This window comes from Sorex araneus, chromosome 1 (assembly GCF_027595985.1).
Source record: "Sorex araneus isolate mSorAra2 chromosome 1, mSorAra2.pri, whole genome shotgun sequence".
Lineage (NCBI taxonomy): Eukaryota > Metazoa > Chordata > Mammalia > Eulipotyphla > Soricidae > Sorex > Sorex araneus.
In genome coordinates this window covers 217,806,915-217,824,498 of record NC_073302.1, presented here as the reverse complement: position 1 = coordinate 217,824,498, position 17,584 = coordinate 217,806,915, and the positions used below count along the sequence as shown (strand labels likewise).

Here is a 17,584-nt window from a genome sequence, read left to right as displayed (position 1 = left end):
GAAGGCCTTTCCATATGCCTTACATGTATGAGGTTTCTCTCCAGTGTAAAATCTCCTACGTACAGTAAGATGTGAGGATATGCTAAAGGTCTTCCCACACTCCTGACATACAAAGGGCTTCTCTCCAGTATGAGTTTTCATATGGTTTTTCAGGACTGATAAATGAGCGAAGGCCTTTCCACATGCCTTACATGTATAAGGTTTCTCGCAGTGTGAATTCTCCTATGTACAGTATGCATGGAGGATCTACTAAAGTTCTTCCCACATTCCTGAGATACATAAGCCTTCTCTCCAGTATGAGTATTCATGTGCCTTTAAGGGTTGACAATACAGTGAAGGCCTTTCCACATGTCTTACAGATATATTGTTTCTCTTAGTGTGATTTTCCTTGTGCCTAAAAAGGCTTGAGTAGTGAGCAAAGGCCTTCCTACAGTCCTGACATGAGTATATTTTAATTCCTACATTAATTTCCCTGTGGACATTAAGTAGCGAGGCAAGGGTAAAGGCCTCTCCACATTGCTCACACTCATGAGGTTCTCTGCCCTCTAAACTATCCTATGTATAATATGTTTTAAGGGGGAAGTAAAAGCCTTCCCACAGTCCAGACACATAAACGGTTTCTCTTGGATTTGGATATTTGGGCTGTCACACTGCAATGACACCTGACTCAGAGGTTGTTCTCCCTGGTGACAATCCTGGGGATTCTGTCCACTGTGGTTTTTAGGGGAACATCCCGTTGTGGAGGACATTGGGTGAAGGCTCTCCCAAATTCTTTACTCTTGGACAGGTTCAGTCCATGGTGACCGTCCTTATGGGAATTGGTGTGTGGGACTCATTCTAAAGGGTGCTCTTCTCCCACAGTCCAGATGCTGTTGCCTTGGAGGTGTTTCTGTCCCAAAACTGAGGGAACAGACTGTGAGGAGTTTTCCCAGGGGAGGGCTTCTTCAGAGTGAGGGTGCGCTGTCCATTTTGATCACCTGCAAAAGACACCCCACCTGCCTTGGAATCTTGGAGCAGAGGACAAGATTGCTGACTAGAGATATTGTCACAGAGTGCAGGACCAGAGACATTCCACTAGGGCTGGCTGCTTCCCTGTACAATGCAAAGGAGGATTCCAATTACTGCTCCATTCCTTAAGAGTCTCCCTGTCAAAAGAAACTGAGGCCTACATGTTGGTTCCAAACATTTCCATCACAAGGAATGCAATTCCTGACACGTGGATGGATGTTCCACAGAACAACCCAATGTTTCTACATGGTGGATGCACAAAATTGAAGGCTGCACAACCATTAATTTGTTTTAATTTTTTTTCAACTCAATAAACATATACAAAAAATGGACATATACAAAAAATGGACAAATGACCATCTGCAGAATGTTAAAGAAGTAGTTTCCAGCAAAATAAAATACACCCGATTCGGGGTTTGGTTATAGCACAGGGTGGAGCCCGTGATGCTTGTGTTAAGCCAAGGCTGCAACCCTACCAAGCAGGATGGACCATGAAGGCCACTGAAAACACCTCACCACAAACGAATCCTCTCCAGGATCAATGAATTGTTTTGTTCTTTTTTGGTTTGTAGTTTGCATTTATATTGAGGTGGGCCACACTAAGTGATACCAGGGATCATGGATGGTGGTTCCCAGGGGACCAGCTGGAGTGCTGGGGATGGAGCCCAGGTTTCCATCCCTGTGGAAAGCAAGTTTGCTCCTAAAGCACTATCACTTGTGACAACAAACCAGTTCTTTAAACAATGAACTCTTGTGCTTACTTTTGATTGGATAAGAAATCACAGTATTTCTTCGAACTTAAAGATAGTAGGAATTGGGGTTGGAACGCTAATACAGTGGGGAGAGCATTTCCACTGCATGTGGAGGATGCAGTTTGACCCTTGGCATCGCACATGATACCCTGGACAATTCCAGAAGTAATGCCTGAGTGCTGAGCTTGAAGTAACCTATCAGCATCACTGTGTATGAATGAAAAAGAAAGAAAGAAATAAAAATAATAACAATAAGAATATCTTTAGATTTTAAAATGACTGATGTTAGCATCCAGTGGAACTACAGGCCCTCTAATCCCAGCATTAGGGTACAATATTCCTCCCTGAAGTGGCCAGACCTCCTCCTTTCAAGTCATATTCTTTTCCCAATGAACTATCCTGACGGCATAGTATTTATATTCAATGTGCAATTCTTACCAGCTCAGTCGCATTTAGTGACCCCGTTCCCAAATCAAACTGCTGCAATGAAAAACCCTGTAGCTGCGATTAAAGTTCTGAAATCAAACACAACACACAATGGAAGAATTAGCAATGGAATGTAGTCGACTGAGGTCCATTGTGGAGAATGATGGGAGCAGCTTAGGAATCCACAAAATAGGTTTTTGGGTTTTCTTTTTTATCCAGACCTGGTGATACCTGGGGAACCATATGCAATGCAAAGGATGCAATCTGGGTCAGACGTATGAAAGGCAAGTACCCTCCCTGCTGTACTATCTCTCCAGCTCAAATTACCTTGGTTATGGGCTCACTCATTCACTTTTTAAATAGAAAAGCAAAATATATTCTTAGTGGGTTTGAGAGAAGAGCAGGTAGGGCATTTCCCTTGCATGAAGCTGACGGTCTGATCCCTGAGTACCACCAAAAGGAACTTCTGAGAACTGCCAGGAATAAATACTGAAAATTCCCAGGCCCCAGAACCAAAACAACAAAAAAATTGCAATATACTGAGAAAACATGCTAATTATCTGAGGGCAAAAATAAGCATGAAAGAGAGGGCAGAGGGGACTCTAGCTGCTCCTGAAAGGGAACACCACCATTGGAGGCTGGATAGACCAACTGGTGAAGCACAGATGGGTGGCCAAGGGCTGTCAATCCCTCGAATATTCTACATGGCTGGCAGGTAAGGAATAATGAAGACAAACCCAAGAAAGAAAACCTCAGGATCATTCCATGACAGGCAATTCATGCAGTGAAGGGCAGCATGAGTGCGGCACAGACGCTGCATTCAGGAGCCCAAGACCCCCAGGGTCAGCAGCGCATTTCACACACGCTCAGGGCACCACACACTGCCCAGGGTACAAGCCAGGGAGGGTCCTCAGACACTCACCTCCACACACGCCTCTATTTCCAGGGCTCAGGGCTCCTTTTTCCAGCCAGGAAATCATGGTAGGCTTCACCCTGGACTGCCCTGTCGCCACAGAAACAGAGTATTAATTAGTGACAAGGAAAACATGACAAGCCAACCCCATGTGTCCCTAACTAAATCAGGCAAATTCCTGAGAATGAATGAATAGAATCTCCACCTGATGTGCCCTAAATTGGTAATTATCAGTGACATAAGTCCTAGGTTTTAATATCAGTCTGAAATTGAGTCATGCTGTAGCCCCTCTTGGAAGTGACTCCAAGCTCTAAAACAGTATGTGATGGGGTGAGGCCCTAAAAAAGAAATGAACTCATGCTCAGAGTGATACTCCAGCAGGGCGGGCACCTGGTGACACACACATCCGGGTTTGATCCCTGGCAACCATATGACACTGCCATAAGAAATTCCTGAACATTACTGTGTGTAGTTCCTTAATCAAATCAACTGAATAAAAATTAATAATAAACAGAGTTGCAGGCTTGATAAAGGAGTACAGTGGGTAAGGCACCTGAACTGTGGGTGCTGACCTGGTTAGTCCACAGTACCCCCATGGGCTAATAATCACTGCCAGGAGTGATCCTTCTGCACAGAGCCAAGAGGAATGTGGACTGTGGCCCCGTATCAAAACCCGAAGAAGGGCCAGAGTGATAGTAAGCGGATAGGACATTTGCTTTGCACACGGCCAACCCGGGTTTGATCCCTGGCATCGTATTTTGTTCCCCCATGCACTGCCAGGGGTAATTCCTGAGTGTAGAGCCAGAAGCAACCCCTGAACATTGCTGGGTGTGACCCCAAGAGCTAAATAAGATGAGTCTGGAGTGATAGCACAGCGGGTAGGGCGTTTGCCTTGCATGCGGCCGAGCCGGGTTCAAATCCTAGCATCCCATATGGTCCCCTGAGCACCTCCAGTAGTAATTCCTGAGTGAAGAGCAGGAGTAACCTCTGTGCATCGCCGGGTGTGACCCAAAAAGAAAAAAAAAACTAAGTAAGATGTTAAAAAAAAAAAAAGGAAAACCAAAACAAACATACTGAAGTAAAGGGTAGTACAAGAAGTAAATTGATTTAACAATGGAAGGAATTATTTAGAGGAACCTGAGACCAGTAGTACGTGGGGCACTTTACCAAGCACATGGTTAACCTGAAGATCCCCTGCATCTCAGGAGCAAGGCCTGACAATTGCCAAGTGTAGCCAATCAACAAAAACAGAAAAAAAAACAACTTGAGAAACTGTGATTCTCATCGCTGTCAATGATCCTGGCCTGTCAGAATCACAATGTCTGTAGAAGACTCAGCCCAGCATTGTCACTGGGTGCCCATGAGGGTCTGTCCAGGCACAGTCAGCCCCACATTGCTCTCACCACAGCCTGCAGGTGCTGGTAGGTCTCCAGCATCACGTCCCTGTAGAGCTTTCTCTGATCAGGGTCCAGATATGTCCACTCCTCCGGGGAGAATCTCACAGTCATGTCAGGGAAGGAAAGTGAGTCCTGAGCCAACACACAAGGGGAGCGGGAATCAGGGCCCATCTTGAACCCATTCCCAGGCTGTGAGAATAGGACCCCTCAGAGCGCTAATGGGTCTCAGGGACTTTCCCTCGGGAGGAACCAGCCTCAATTTCTCTCCATGCGCCCTCCTGGCTGATGTGGAGAAATCACTCCAAGGTAGTCGGATCTATAAAACGTGAGAACGCTATACTAGAAGGTTTCTGGAGGTGCTAGTCTTGCACACAGCCACCCAAGGTCAATTCCATATTACTGGTCCAGTGAAAACTGCAGAGAATAACAACTGAGCACTGAACAAGCAGGGTCAAAAAGCAAAAATCGGTTTGGCTGAAAACGTTAAACACAATAACTCACACACACACACACACACACACACACACACACACACACACACCCTGTATCCCCATATCTCCTGTTCTAGGGATGAGAATGGGACACTCAATGTCCAGTGAGCAACCCCAAGCAGTGTGTGCACATATGTGCTTTTAGAATTCAGAACTCACAGTTCATGGCTGCCCCAAATCCATGCCGAATCTGGTAAAAGTGTTCGTTTTCGTTGGCTCTTTTGATTATCACCCGGTGATGATCAAGTCCTGATTCTGCTCTCCAGACTTATGACTGTTGATCATCGGGGACCATATAGGAAGAAGGCGATTGACCCTGAACCAGTCAGGTGTGAGGAAAATGCCCGATCGCTGCACTAGCTCTCTGGCCCCATGTAAAATTGTCCTGACCTCCAACATATCTGGTGGTCCTCGAGATCCTTTGCTCTGTCTTCCTGGAACCAGTGCATGCTGGAAACTGCACACAGAGCAGCATGACACTCTGTGACTGACCAAGTGACGCTCTCCAGAGCAAGAAGGACAAAATAGGGGAAACACACGTCCTGATGCCTGGAGTCATTGTCGCTGCCAGGGCAGCAGGTCCTGGGGGTGCTGATGCCCATCATGTATGAATCCAGAGCACAGACCAAGAGGAATCCCCAAGCACCTTCTCTGTGGGATACAAAAAATCCAATAGAAACAAAATAGCAGGATGGAGTAATAGGACAGTGGGTCCAGGAACAGTGGGTAGGACTGTCAATCCCCGCTGTCCCATCTGGTCCCCAAGCACTGACAGGTGCGATGTCGAGTGCAGAGCCAGTAGTAACTCCTGAGAATCACTGGGTGTGACCCTGCCATATCCTCTCAAAACAAAAGAAACTGAATATGTCAGCGGTGCATCCACGGAACCTCAGAGGGTCTCTGAGACCCGGCAAGAGTGATCCTTGAGCACTGACTTGGGAGAACTCATTGAGCACAGCTGTGTGTGGGTAAACCCAAGTAAAACGAAACAAACAAACAAGGAGAAAGTGGCCTCAAACAGCAGAGAGTCACTCAGGCCAGGATCCACATCCCAAGGCTTCTTACTGGAACTCAAGAGACAGAACACACTGGAAGCCTGTGTGACCTGTCACCCCATCATGTCAGCACATCACTCTCCTCCCACCTGGGCACAGTGTGTCAGTTGGCATGTCACCATCGTCTCCAGCCTCTGTAATTCCCAAGGGTCAGCAGGAGGCTACAAGGAAACACCTAGACGAGAAGTCAGAGCCGTGAGTACCGGAGAGGAGCACAAGCCCTGACCCTGACCAGAAGTCCCAGCATTGGAGAGCCAGAAAGCTGAAAGCCTCACCCTTAGGCAGAGCTCACAGACCCACGCAGGGAAACACTGACATATGCTCCTTCCTCTCCAGGGAAAAGAGAAGGAGGCTGGGGTCCAGGTTGCCCATCAATCTCAGGGAAGGCAAGGCAAGCAGCTGATCTGTTGTCCGATCTCTCAGGGCCCTGGGGTCACTCTAACTGAAAATTTTATACTATCAAAACAGATGTATCTGGCTAAATAGACAGACATTAGGTCCCGGAGACAGAGTAATACAACAACTCGTCCTTGCAAACTCTGTTTCTGCAATTACTCACCTGAACAGAAGGGGGAGACACTGGTCCAGGAGAAATCGACAATGGGGAAATGCTCTGAAACTTGACAGGTGGAGCAGAAATTTTTTTTTTCTGGGGAAAAATAAAATCATATAGTTAACAGAGATAGTACAGCTGATAAGGTGCTTTACGTTCAAAGAGAAAAACTGGGTTCAATATGCAGGAGTTCATGGGGTCCCCACACCAGCTCTGCCAGGAACCATGCCTGAGCTATGATCCAAGAGTGAGCCCTGAGCACTTGCCAGCTGTGGCCCACAAATAAAAGTGCAACGGGTGGGGTTCTTGTCTTGCACGTGGCTAACCCAGGTCTGATTGCCGGCATCCTATGTTTCCCTGAGCACCACTAGGACTGATCACTGAGTGCAGAGGTAGAAATAACCCCTGAACATTGGCAAGTGTTCTCTCCCTGCAGAAAAAAGACCCTAAAAATTATTTAAAATAAATCAATAATGGTGTTGTGGCCAATAGTTATTCTAGATTGCATTATGGTGGGTATGAAGCACATCCTGGAAGTGACCAGCCTACTTCCTGCTAAGTTTGCAAACTTGGTTGCACAAACCCCTCTGTTCCAACACAGCCCAGATGCTACACCCGCTTCCACCAGGGACTCTTACAGCTCCGCATGTCCCAGGATCCTAAAAACCCACTGCAGGCCCATGAATCCTGGGAAAATCAAACGGTCAGCTAAATGCTTCTGAGTCCCAAGCAAGTGAAGAGGGTAGCACCCCAGAGGGTCCTACCCTCTTCACTTGTACTTCAAACTTGTACACTTCAAACAGTACTGAGAGTGCAATTGACCTTGCACGAGGCTGGCCAGGATTGAGCCTGACATTCCATAGGGTCCTGAGTACCACCAGCAGAGATCCCCTAGTGCAGAGCCAGGAGAGCCCCTGAATGCTGCGGAATATCATTCAAAATATAAACAAAAAAATTGTACTTAAAGAAAAAAGAATCCCACCCCCACCCCATCCCCAGCCCTTTGGAGGGAAACTGACCCTTTAGCCCTGACTCCATAATTACCCTAATGATGAAAGTGAGCCCGCAAAGGACCGGCCTGGGAACATTCCTGGGGTGATTCCCACCCCCAGCCTGTGAGCGCCCCGTGGGCTCGAGTGTCCCTGCAGGAACTAATGGTGAGTTGGCTCACGCACAATCCATTGATCTCGGGGAAACTGGGGAAACAGAGGCTCCCTCTTGTCTCACTTTCTCTTTGCTTGGGGGCCAGAGCAATAGGGCAGCAGAGAGGGTGGGCGCAACAAAGGCGCCAGCCTGGACTTCAACTGTAACCGGATTCCATGACATCACAAACATTTCCAGTCAGATTCTTAAAGGGTCAGGACCCAAATATTCATGATCAGGTACTTTCTGGTCAAGAAAGTTAATTCTTTTCTCATTTCTGGTCTTGGATCAGATCACCAGGACCTCTGGAGGGTCCCAGGTCTGGAATAGATGGAGAATGACACACAGAACAGATGGCATATATAGTCAAAGTCATTGTTTTCCTTAAGGGAATAAAATACACAAAGATTCCTTTGCAAACACCCACAAAGACTATGCCCCAGACCAGATCCACCAAACACCACCCCCCAAAAATCATGAATCATGAAATCCCCATTAATCATCCATTTCTTGAGCGGGCTCAGTAACCTCTCGATTCGTCCTTTCCCTGAGATCTTAGAAGTCTCTCTTGGCTCGGCCCTCCCAATGATGTTGCATTGGAGGCTCTTTCAGGGTCAGGGGAATGAGATCCAGCTTGTTACTGGCTTTAGCATATGAATACACCATGGGGAGCTTGCAAGGCTGTCCCATGTGGGCAGGAAACTCTCAGAAGCTTGCCAGTTTCTCCCAGAGGAAGAAGTAGGCTAGAAGATATCACTTGGCCGCTTTGTGGCCATGTGCTTCTGGAGCTTGCTTTTAAGTCTCTGGGTGCTGACCTTTGATAGAATTACACACACCTGGGTTCCTCTGCCGGTATCTTCATGCGTGAGGCCTGCCTGAATGTGTGGAGAGGGGCCACGAGCATGGCTGTAGCTAGGTTTCGGTGGTCTTTGGCCGCTGGGAGGTCTGCTCAGGGTGGGGAGGGAAGCTGGAGCCCATCCCCTCTGAGGGCCCGGGGGAGGACAGCCAGGTGTGCAGGCTCTCTGCATCACTCTCTTCTAGGAGCTTGCTTTTAAGTCTCTGAATGCTGACCGTTGATGGAATTACACACACCTGGTTTCCTCTGCCGGTACCTTCATGAGTGAGGTCTGTCCGAACGTGTGCATGGCTGTAGCTAGGTTCCTGTGGTCTTCATTTGCTGGGAGTTCTGATCAGGGTGGGGAGGAAAGCTGGAGCCCATTCCCTCCAAGGGGCCCCGGGGTAGACAGCCAGGCGTGCGGACAAGAAACTCTCTACTGTTGTTATCACCCCTCAAAAATATTGCTCAGACATCACTGGGTGTTAATATTCAGCTATCATGCTGCTTTGTGTTTACTGATTCATTTGGGGAGGGGCACATTCTGTAGTGCTGAGGACTTATTCCTGACTGCTCGGGGATCTCTCCACACTGGACTCAGGGACCCTCTGGGGTGCTAAGGATGGAAACTGGGTCAGCTACTTCCCTGCTGGACTGTCTGAGCCTTGATGTTTGTTTATGTTGCATTGAACTTCCCATTGCTGGAGTAACTTCAACTGTTCATGATATCCACTACAGGAGGAGCTAAAAACCAACTGAATCATCTGGCCCAGAATGGGATTCTGGGATGACCCAGAAGGGGACTCAGGAATTGGTGATGAGTAGGAAAGTATTACATGTGTAAGCAATATTTCTGTATGCATTTGTGTGTGTTCATAGCCATTGGTGTTCTCAAGCTATTCCTCTCTTTGCTCAGCAACTCTTCAAACAGTGCTGAAATTCAATAATGCACTGAATTCAACCGGGATCTAAAGTGGATCAGCTGCACAAGCAAAAAGTCCCTTCAGGGGCTTGAACAATAGCACAGCGGGTAGGGCATTTGCTTTGCATGTTGGGTTCCATTCCCAACATCCCACATGGTCCCCTGAGCACTGACAGGAATAATTCCTGAGTGCAGAGCCAGGAGTAAACCTTGAGCATCACCGCCTGTAATTCAAAAAGCAAAAAAGTCCCTTCAGAGCTGTGTAGCTAAGTAGTCACTTAGTAGTTTAGTAGTAGATTAATTATGCAGCAAAATTTAAATTCTTCAAAATTTGAACCAAGGGTGAAGAACAATTGTACACTGGGTGTGCAGGAGAAAGTTCTTTTTCAGAAATCTCGGCCTATTGCTTGTCTATGATGATTTGATATTTGTTACATTGGATCACTCTATCACTGTCATTGCATTGCTTACTGATTGAGACTTGTTACTGTTTTTGGCATATCAAATATGCCACGGGTAGCTTGCCAGGCTCTGCCGTGCAGGTGGGATACTCTCGGTACCTAGCTGGGCTCTCTGAGAGGGACAGAGGAATTGAACCTAGGTTGGCCCTGTGCAAGGCAAACACACTACCCGCTGTGCTATCGCTCCAGTCCCTTTGTTACATTAAAATATAAAATTTACTTAGTTTAGAAGTTTATTTTGATTTACTGGATTTTTCAATAAGCATCCTCGTATACTGAAATTCTTGTAACCCCTCCACAAGGGCACCTGCCAGTCACAGAGTAAAATAGGAACAATGACTCAGGGTCCACAAAAGTGAGGTGGTTAGAGATCAAGAGATGACTGCTTTGTGTAATCACTTTTCTCGCTTCTCTATCAATGCTTGCTTTGCTGTGCTTAAAAAAATTTACTGTGCCCCAGGATATGGGTCTGGTGAGTTAAACTAATATTGTGGGTGTTTATTAAAATGACAGGTGGGCCAGTATGTGGTTTTTCCTAATCAAACCCTGTGCTTCTGCTGAGGCTGCTGCTCTTGCCTAGCAGGACAGCCCGCCGGCTGGTGTGAATACATCCTCCAAATGTTATTTCTGTGTTTCTTTTAGCTTGTTGGGTCAAACCCAGCGATGCTCAGGGTTTACTCCTGGCTCTCACTCAGGAATCACTCCTGGAGGTGCTTGGGGACCATATGGGATGCCAGGAACCAAATCCAGGTTGGCCGCATGCAAGGCAAATGCTTTACCTGCAAATTTTATTTCTTGATGTTGCCATGTCTCTTTTCATCATGACTCCACAAAATCTGGGATGCATTTGGGATTTGATGGTGGACCCCAGCACAAGAAGTGCCTGGGGACAACTCCAGAGATTCTTCAAAGGACCACTTTGCCTTTGCTTTTGTCAAAACTTTGCCCAGTTGCCCAGGGTGTTGGTAGAACCGATGACCCCACTTTTAGATTTGGCTCTCAGGAATTCCCTGTTCCTCACTGGTGAGTCTGCTGCTGATCTTCTCTCTGAGCCTGTAAGTCACTGTCTGGGACTGTGTGGAAGGCTGTATGCAGCGCTACTGCCCTAAGCAGGCCTGGGCGCGACATGTCAAAATGGACCACAGGAGCCATTTAAAACATCTCAGCACGGCTTCCACAGTACGGCCAGCGACATTAGCTAGCGCTCGCTCTGCTCTCTTTAACAGGGAAACAGCGGACTACAAGAGACTGATCTCTAATCTGCCTCTTTCCAACAGACTCATTCAACTTTCGCTCACAAACACACTCACAAAAAAAGTCGGGGAAATTTTATTAGTCGTTTTTTTTCTAAAAAAAAGTTAATATAAAATTATAGCAAAAAAAAAAGGAAAAGGAAAAAAAAAGGAACCTGAACTTTTAAGTAACACAGCTGGAACAATCCACAGCGGTGGCGGTGGCAGCAGCGGCGGGAGAGAGAAAAAAAAAGATTTAATTTAGTTGATTTTCTGTTGTTGGTGGTTGTTCACTCGTCTCACGGTGATGGAAGCTGCACATTTTTTCGAAGCAACCGAGAAACTGCTGGAGGTTTGGTTCTCACGGCAGCAAGCCGACGTAGCCAAGGATCTGGGGATCTTCGCACCATTCCAAGATCCAAATGGGACATACTTTTGAAAGATGTGCAATATTCAATCATAAGTGTGACAAAAACTGACAAGCAGGAAGCTTATGTACTCAGTGAGAGTAGCATGTTTGTCTTCAAGAGACGTTTCATTTTGAAGACATGTGGTACCACCCTCTTGCTGAAATCACTGGTTCCCCTGTTGAAACTTGCTAGGACTACAGTGGGCTTGACTCAATTCAAAGCTTCTTTTATTCTCATAAAAATTTCATGAAGCCTTCTCACCAAGTGTACCCACACCCGAATTTCCAGGAAGAAACAGTTTCTTAATGCAATTTTCCCAAATGGAGTAGCATAATGTATGGGACACATGAATTCTGTCTGTTGGTATTTATATACTTTGGATTTCCCAGAAAGTCGGGTAATCAGTCAGCCAGATCAAACCCTGGAAATTCTGATGAGTGAGCTTGACCCAGCAGTTATGGACCAGTTCTACATGAAAGATTGTGTTACTGCAAAGGATGTCACTCCTGAGAGTGGAATTTGTGACCTGATACCAGGTTCTGCCATTGATGCCACACTGTTCAATCCTTGTGGGTATTCAATGAATGGAGTGAAATCAGATGGAACTTATTGGACTATTCACATCACTCCAGAACCAGAATTTTCTTATGTTAGCTTTGAAACAAACTTAAGTCAGACCTCCTATGATGACCTGATTAGGAAAGTGGTGGAAGTCTTCAAGCCAGGAAAATTTGTGACCACCCTGTTTGTAAATCAGAGTTCTAAATGTCATGCAGTGCTTTCTTCACCCCAGAAGATTGAAGGTTTTAAATGTTTTGATTGCCAGGTGCTATGTTTAATGATTACAATTTTGTTTTTACCAGTTTTGCTAAAAAGCAGCAACAACAGCAGAGTTGATTAAGAAAAATGAAGAAAACAATGCAAAAAGAGAACACACATCAAAGGTGGTGGCTGCTTTTTAGATGTTGATACCAGGGGCCATGCTTTCCATAATCACCACCTCATAGTTGCAGAAAGCCCTAGATGTAAAGATAGTGTAATCATTTTGAATTGTATGCGTTATTATATCAAGGAGTTAGATATCTTGCATGAATGCTCTCTTCTGTGTTTAGGTATCCTATGCCACTCTTGCTGTGAAATTGAAGTGCATGTAGAAAAAAACTTTTACTATATAAAAAATTACAACACTTGTGAAAACAATTCAATTTGGTTTACACACAGCGTAATATTTCTCCAGGTATCACTCAAAATCCCCCACAGACAAGGCTTTCGTCCTCATTAGATGTTGGCCTCAGCCTAACTGTCTGGGACTGTTCTATTAAATTGCTGCCAGGATTTTTACATTCCATTACCTCCACTTTATAAAACATATTCTCTACTAATATTATTGAAATCAATTTTTACTTCATACAGATGTTTTTGCAACAGCAATTAAAAGTTTTCTTCCATGAGTCGAGTCCTCTTAAGAAAGTTGATTGCCGTCTATTGTGTATTACTATTTTAACATTGCTTCCTACATTTGTATTCCTTTAACTGACTGTTCTCCCAACCATGTTGTCTCCTACCCTCCTCCCACCCCATCCACCCCAATAAAGCAATACACTATTACACTGTGGGTTTATACTAATCTTACACCCCAGGATGGGGAGGGGTCGGGCCCTAGACTTCATTTTCATGGTCAAGAGATCTTGACCTTATTAATCAGCACGAGCTCTTACAGGGGCTGGAGTGATAGTACAGTGAGTAGGGTGCTTAATTCTAATTTATACTGGGAGAGCTGTGTGGAAACATGTCAGTCTTGCTCACCAGTAAATGATACTAGCTTTCATGGATGGCATTCCTTTTCTGACTTCTTAAGTAGTAGTAAAATTTTTGTCATTAAGCAGGGAGATTAAGACAAAGGTTATACCTGGATTTAATAATTCAACTCAGATCATTATCCATATTATTTAGCAGACATTTCCATGAATTTCCATTAGTAACATAGTGTAAACTTGGATTAAAGCAGAGTCATTGTCTTTGTCATCTTGTGACTGTTCTGACTTTATGATTCATGTGGTAGTGTTCTGACTTTCTGTTCCTATCTTCACCATGTCGTCACAGGATTAGGTGAATGAGAATTGTTGAGGTTATTCATACATACACAGTGAACCCAAATGCTATTCATAAATAAAAACAAAAAATTCCAAGTATTCAATGGGAAATAACTAGAAATGCAGGGTTTCAGGAGCTGGATCTTAATATGCATTTAACTATTTTTGAAAATAATAAGATAAAAACAGTTTAGAAAATAGCAAGGTTGACTGAAGTTTGTGTATCTTGTCCTCAAAAAAATTTTTGTTTCTGGATTTGATGTAATGGTATTTTGGTTCCTTCCATATTTTTTAATGAAACACTTTTTTGAGTGGTTCTAAGCAAGAGACCTACTTGGTTTGAAATCAAGTGGTGGGAACACTTTGGACTTTTTTTAAAAGTTGTTGATGGAAAGTTTCATTGAAGAAGCTTTTGATCAATAAGGGAGTTTGATTTGTACAAGTTCACGGTACCTAGGGTTTTGGTAGTGTTCTGAGGACCAATGTTGAAAGTGGATTTTTGTTCTTCAACAGTATCCCAGCTGAATTGATGACATTTGTGGGCTTTGAGGTCTGATCTTTTTTTTTTCTCTAATAGAGTTAAGATTTATATCTAATGCTAAGATTACACAAATTTTTATGGAACAAATCTTAGAAGAATGAAAACTATAGATTGAACAGTAATCTAAATAAATCCTAGTATGGTTATGTACATAGAGGAGGGAATTTTTTGGTGCCATAAATTCTCTCTTCATGGTGTTGGACTTAAATCAGTTGAAATGTATTTCTGTACCACAATTTAAGCTTCAATAAAAGTTTGCATACTTAAAAAAAATCTCAGCACAAGAGCATTACACTCAGGACCAATGAGTTTTTTGTTCTTTTCATTTTCTTGTTCGTATTGTATTTATTTGGGGAGAGGCCACACCAAGCAGTGCTCAGGGCTGGCTCCTGGTGGGGCTCTGGAGACCATGTGGGGTGTAGGGGATGGATCCCAGGTGTCCAGTTTATACAAAGTAAGTGCCCTTCCCACTGCCCTATCACTAGGACCCACAACCCAGCAGCTGGAGGACATCTCTGTGGTTCTCACAGTCCAAACAGACCCACAGCAAAGGGAAGGTCCTTTGGGAGGATTGCTGTGAAGAGTCTGACAGTCCTCAGACTAAACTCTGGGGGTTTGTATTTGACCAGAACCAGCCGTCTGTCACTCTGTTACCTTTGCCCTCAGATCATTAGGATGGTTTTTCAGCATACACATAACACAAGTTTTCTCCAGTTTTAAATTACATTCATTATTATGTTCTTTTGACCCTCAGAGCTCAATGGAAAGCAGAAGTTATAATTCTATTCTATCCAATAGAATGTCTATTACATATAACAAGTAGCTATCTTATCCCAAAACTGACAGCTCCTTAAAATTCTCTCAATGATTCATCTTACAACAGAAAAGAGTTAACATGACATCAACATAAATGTATGACTTATGAAAGCTGTGGAATTAGCTCCATGTGGTAGAAACAGTTGCAAACTGATAGAGGATTAAATAAATGTCACAAAGGCATGGGACATGCAAGTAAAATGACATGGAAAAAGAAAAAGTTTTGTTCAACAAAATTTTAAGTGACCACACTCCAAATTATATGTAAATAACAGCTATTAACAGTATGTTGGGAGTGTAAATGTGATACAGGAGTAATGTATAATACCTGTCATGTGGACACACTTCAGTATTTGGCAATATTCTGCAGCAGAGGTCATATCCATAGAAACACAAATCACGAAAGTTTTAATGCTTGCAAAATTTTTTAGAGATAAATAAGCAAGCGTCCTACCTGCACTGCTAACACTCTAGCTCATTATTAATTTTTGATTATTTATTTTTATTTCTGTGCCACTCTGGCAATGCTCAATGGGGTGCAGGGATCAAACTCATTTCTGTCAAATGGAAAGCAAATGCCCTACCTGCTATACTATGACTCAGGCCCTTTATTTATTTTCAATTTTTTTGATTTGAGGGACACAGATGGAGATGGTGGCTCAGGGGACCCTATAGGTTGGCAGGTATCAAACCCAGGTCAACTAAGTGCAAGACAAATGACCTCCTATCTATACCACTGTACAGACCCCTAGAATAAGACATTGAAAAAAACAACCCCATGGCAGCTGGTCCCTGGAAACCCCCTTTCTGCAAGTACTCACCCGAACAGCAGGAGGAGCCCCTGGCCTGGGAGAGATGGACAGTGGGGATGGGATGGTGCTCAGAAACTTGGCAGGTGAAACAGAAATTTTTTTTAAATTTTATTTTATTGAATCACCATGTGGAAAATTACAATGCTTTCAGGCTTAAGTCTCAGTTATACAATGCTGAAACAACCATCCCTTCACCAGTGCCCATATTCCACCACCAAAAGAAAAAATAAACCCAGTATACCTCCCATACCCCCCAAAAAACTGATAAATTTCACTTTACTTTCTCTTTACTTTGGTTACATTCAATATTTCAACAAAATCCTCACTATTATTGTTAGGAGTTCCCCACTAGAGTCAGATCTATTTGAAGAGATATCACGGCTGCGTGGTTTTGGATTTCTGTATTTTAGCAACTAAGTCCAGGGAAATTTCTTCCAGATATTGGATCATTGTAAGCTTGTAACTCTCATCTGTGGTCCTCATAATATGGCGGTCCCCACGCCCTCCCCCACCTCCCCGGCAAGGAAAAGGCTAGAGAGAGAAAAACCTTTCCCGTCCTGGACAGGCATGGGGCCACGGCTTAGTTCTAAGTCTGGAGACATTCTACAAGGAGCTTCTGGTACCAAAAGTAGTTTAGCTGGCCTCTGGAGTCATGCTCGTGCAGCTGCAGAGAGGCCGCACATGGGCGGCCCCCGGGATCACATCTTGGCAGAGAGAGGGGCCGGTGCCGCCCCTGAAGCAGATATTTTTTTCTAGGCAAAATAAAATCAAAATAACCCTAAATAAACCAAAATAAAAAACCCTAGAGAGCTAGTAGAGCTAGTACAGATGATAGGGTGCTTTTCATTCAAGCAGCTAAGTTGGATTCAATTTTCAAAAGCCCAAAGATTCCCCAAAGCACTTCTAGGAATGATGCCTGAGCTCAGATTCATGAGTAATCCCTGAGCACTGTGTGCTGTGGCCCAAAAATTGCAATTAAAATAACAGTATATTCAAAATTTCCTGTACAAAGGCATTGGAGACACAGTTAAGTGGGTGAGGTGCTCGTCTTGCAAGCGTTTGACTCAGATTTCATAATTGGCATCCCAAAAAGTTCCTGAGCACTCGGAGTGATGCCTGAGTGCAGAGGCAAGAGGAGTGAACCCACCCTGATGCATCCCCCATCTCCATTCTGTATTCTCAAAAAGCTCTGCATCTCCCTGGACCCTCATAATCTACTGAATGAGTTGAACCATGTGAAAATCAAAATGCGCCCCAAATACTTTAGAGCCTCAAGAAATTGAAAAAACGGGCCTCCATGCCCGACCATCCTAGGGCAGGAGGCTTGTACCCTGGGATGGTGTTTGCCTTGCACACATGACCCGGATTGCACCCCGGTACCAATAGGATCCCCTGACTACCAACAGGAGAGATCCCTGAGTACAGTCAGGAGTGACCCCAGAACAGTGCTGACCCTGGCTCAAAGAAAGGGCCCCCATGTAACTTTGATGAGAAAACTTGCACTTTAACCCTGACTGTAATCAGCCTAAGGAATGGAAGGGGCCAGGAAAGGGCTAGCCTGGGACAGTCCTGGAGGACCCCACCCCGCTCCTGTGGCTGCCACGGGCGGGCACTGCAAGTTTCCCAGCACTGGCGCCCACACAGCGGTGGCTGCACACGGCCCCCAGACCTGGGGACACTTTCTCTCTGGCTGGGGGCTGGAGGGAAGGTCGGCGGGGAGGGCG

At 44.9% G+C, this 17,584-nt stretch overlaps 1 pseudogene; it reads left to right on the top strand.

Moving 5' to 3' along the window:
- Nucleotides 1-11,150: 11,150 nt before the first annotated feature.
- On the top strand, nucleotides 11,151-13,391 carry LOC101558126 (S-adenosylmethionine decarboxylase proenzyme 1-like; annotated as a pseudogene).
- The last annotated feature ends 4,193 nt before the right edge of the window (nucleotides 13,392-17,584 follow it).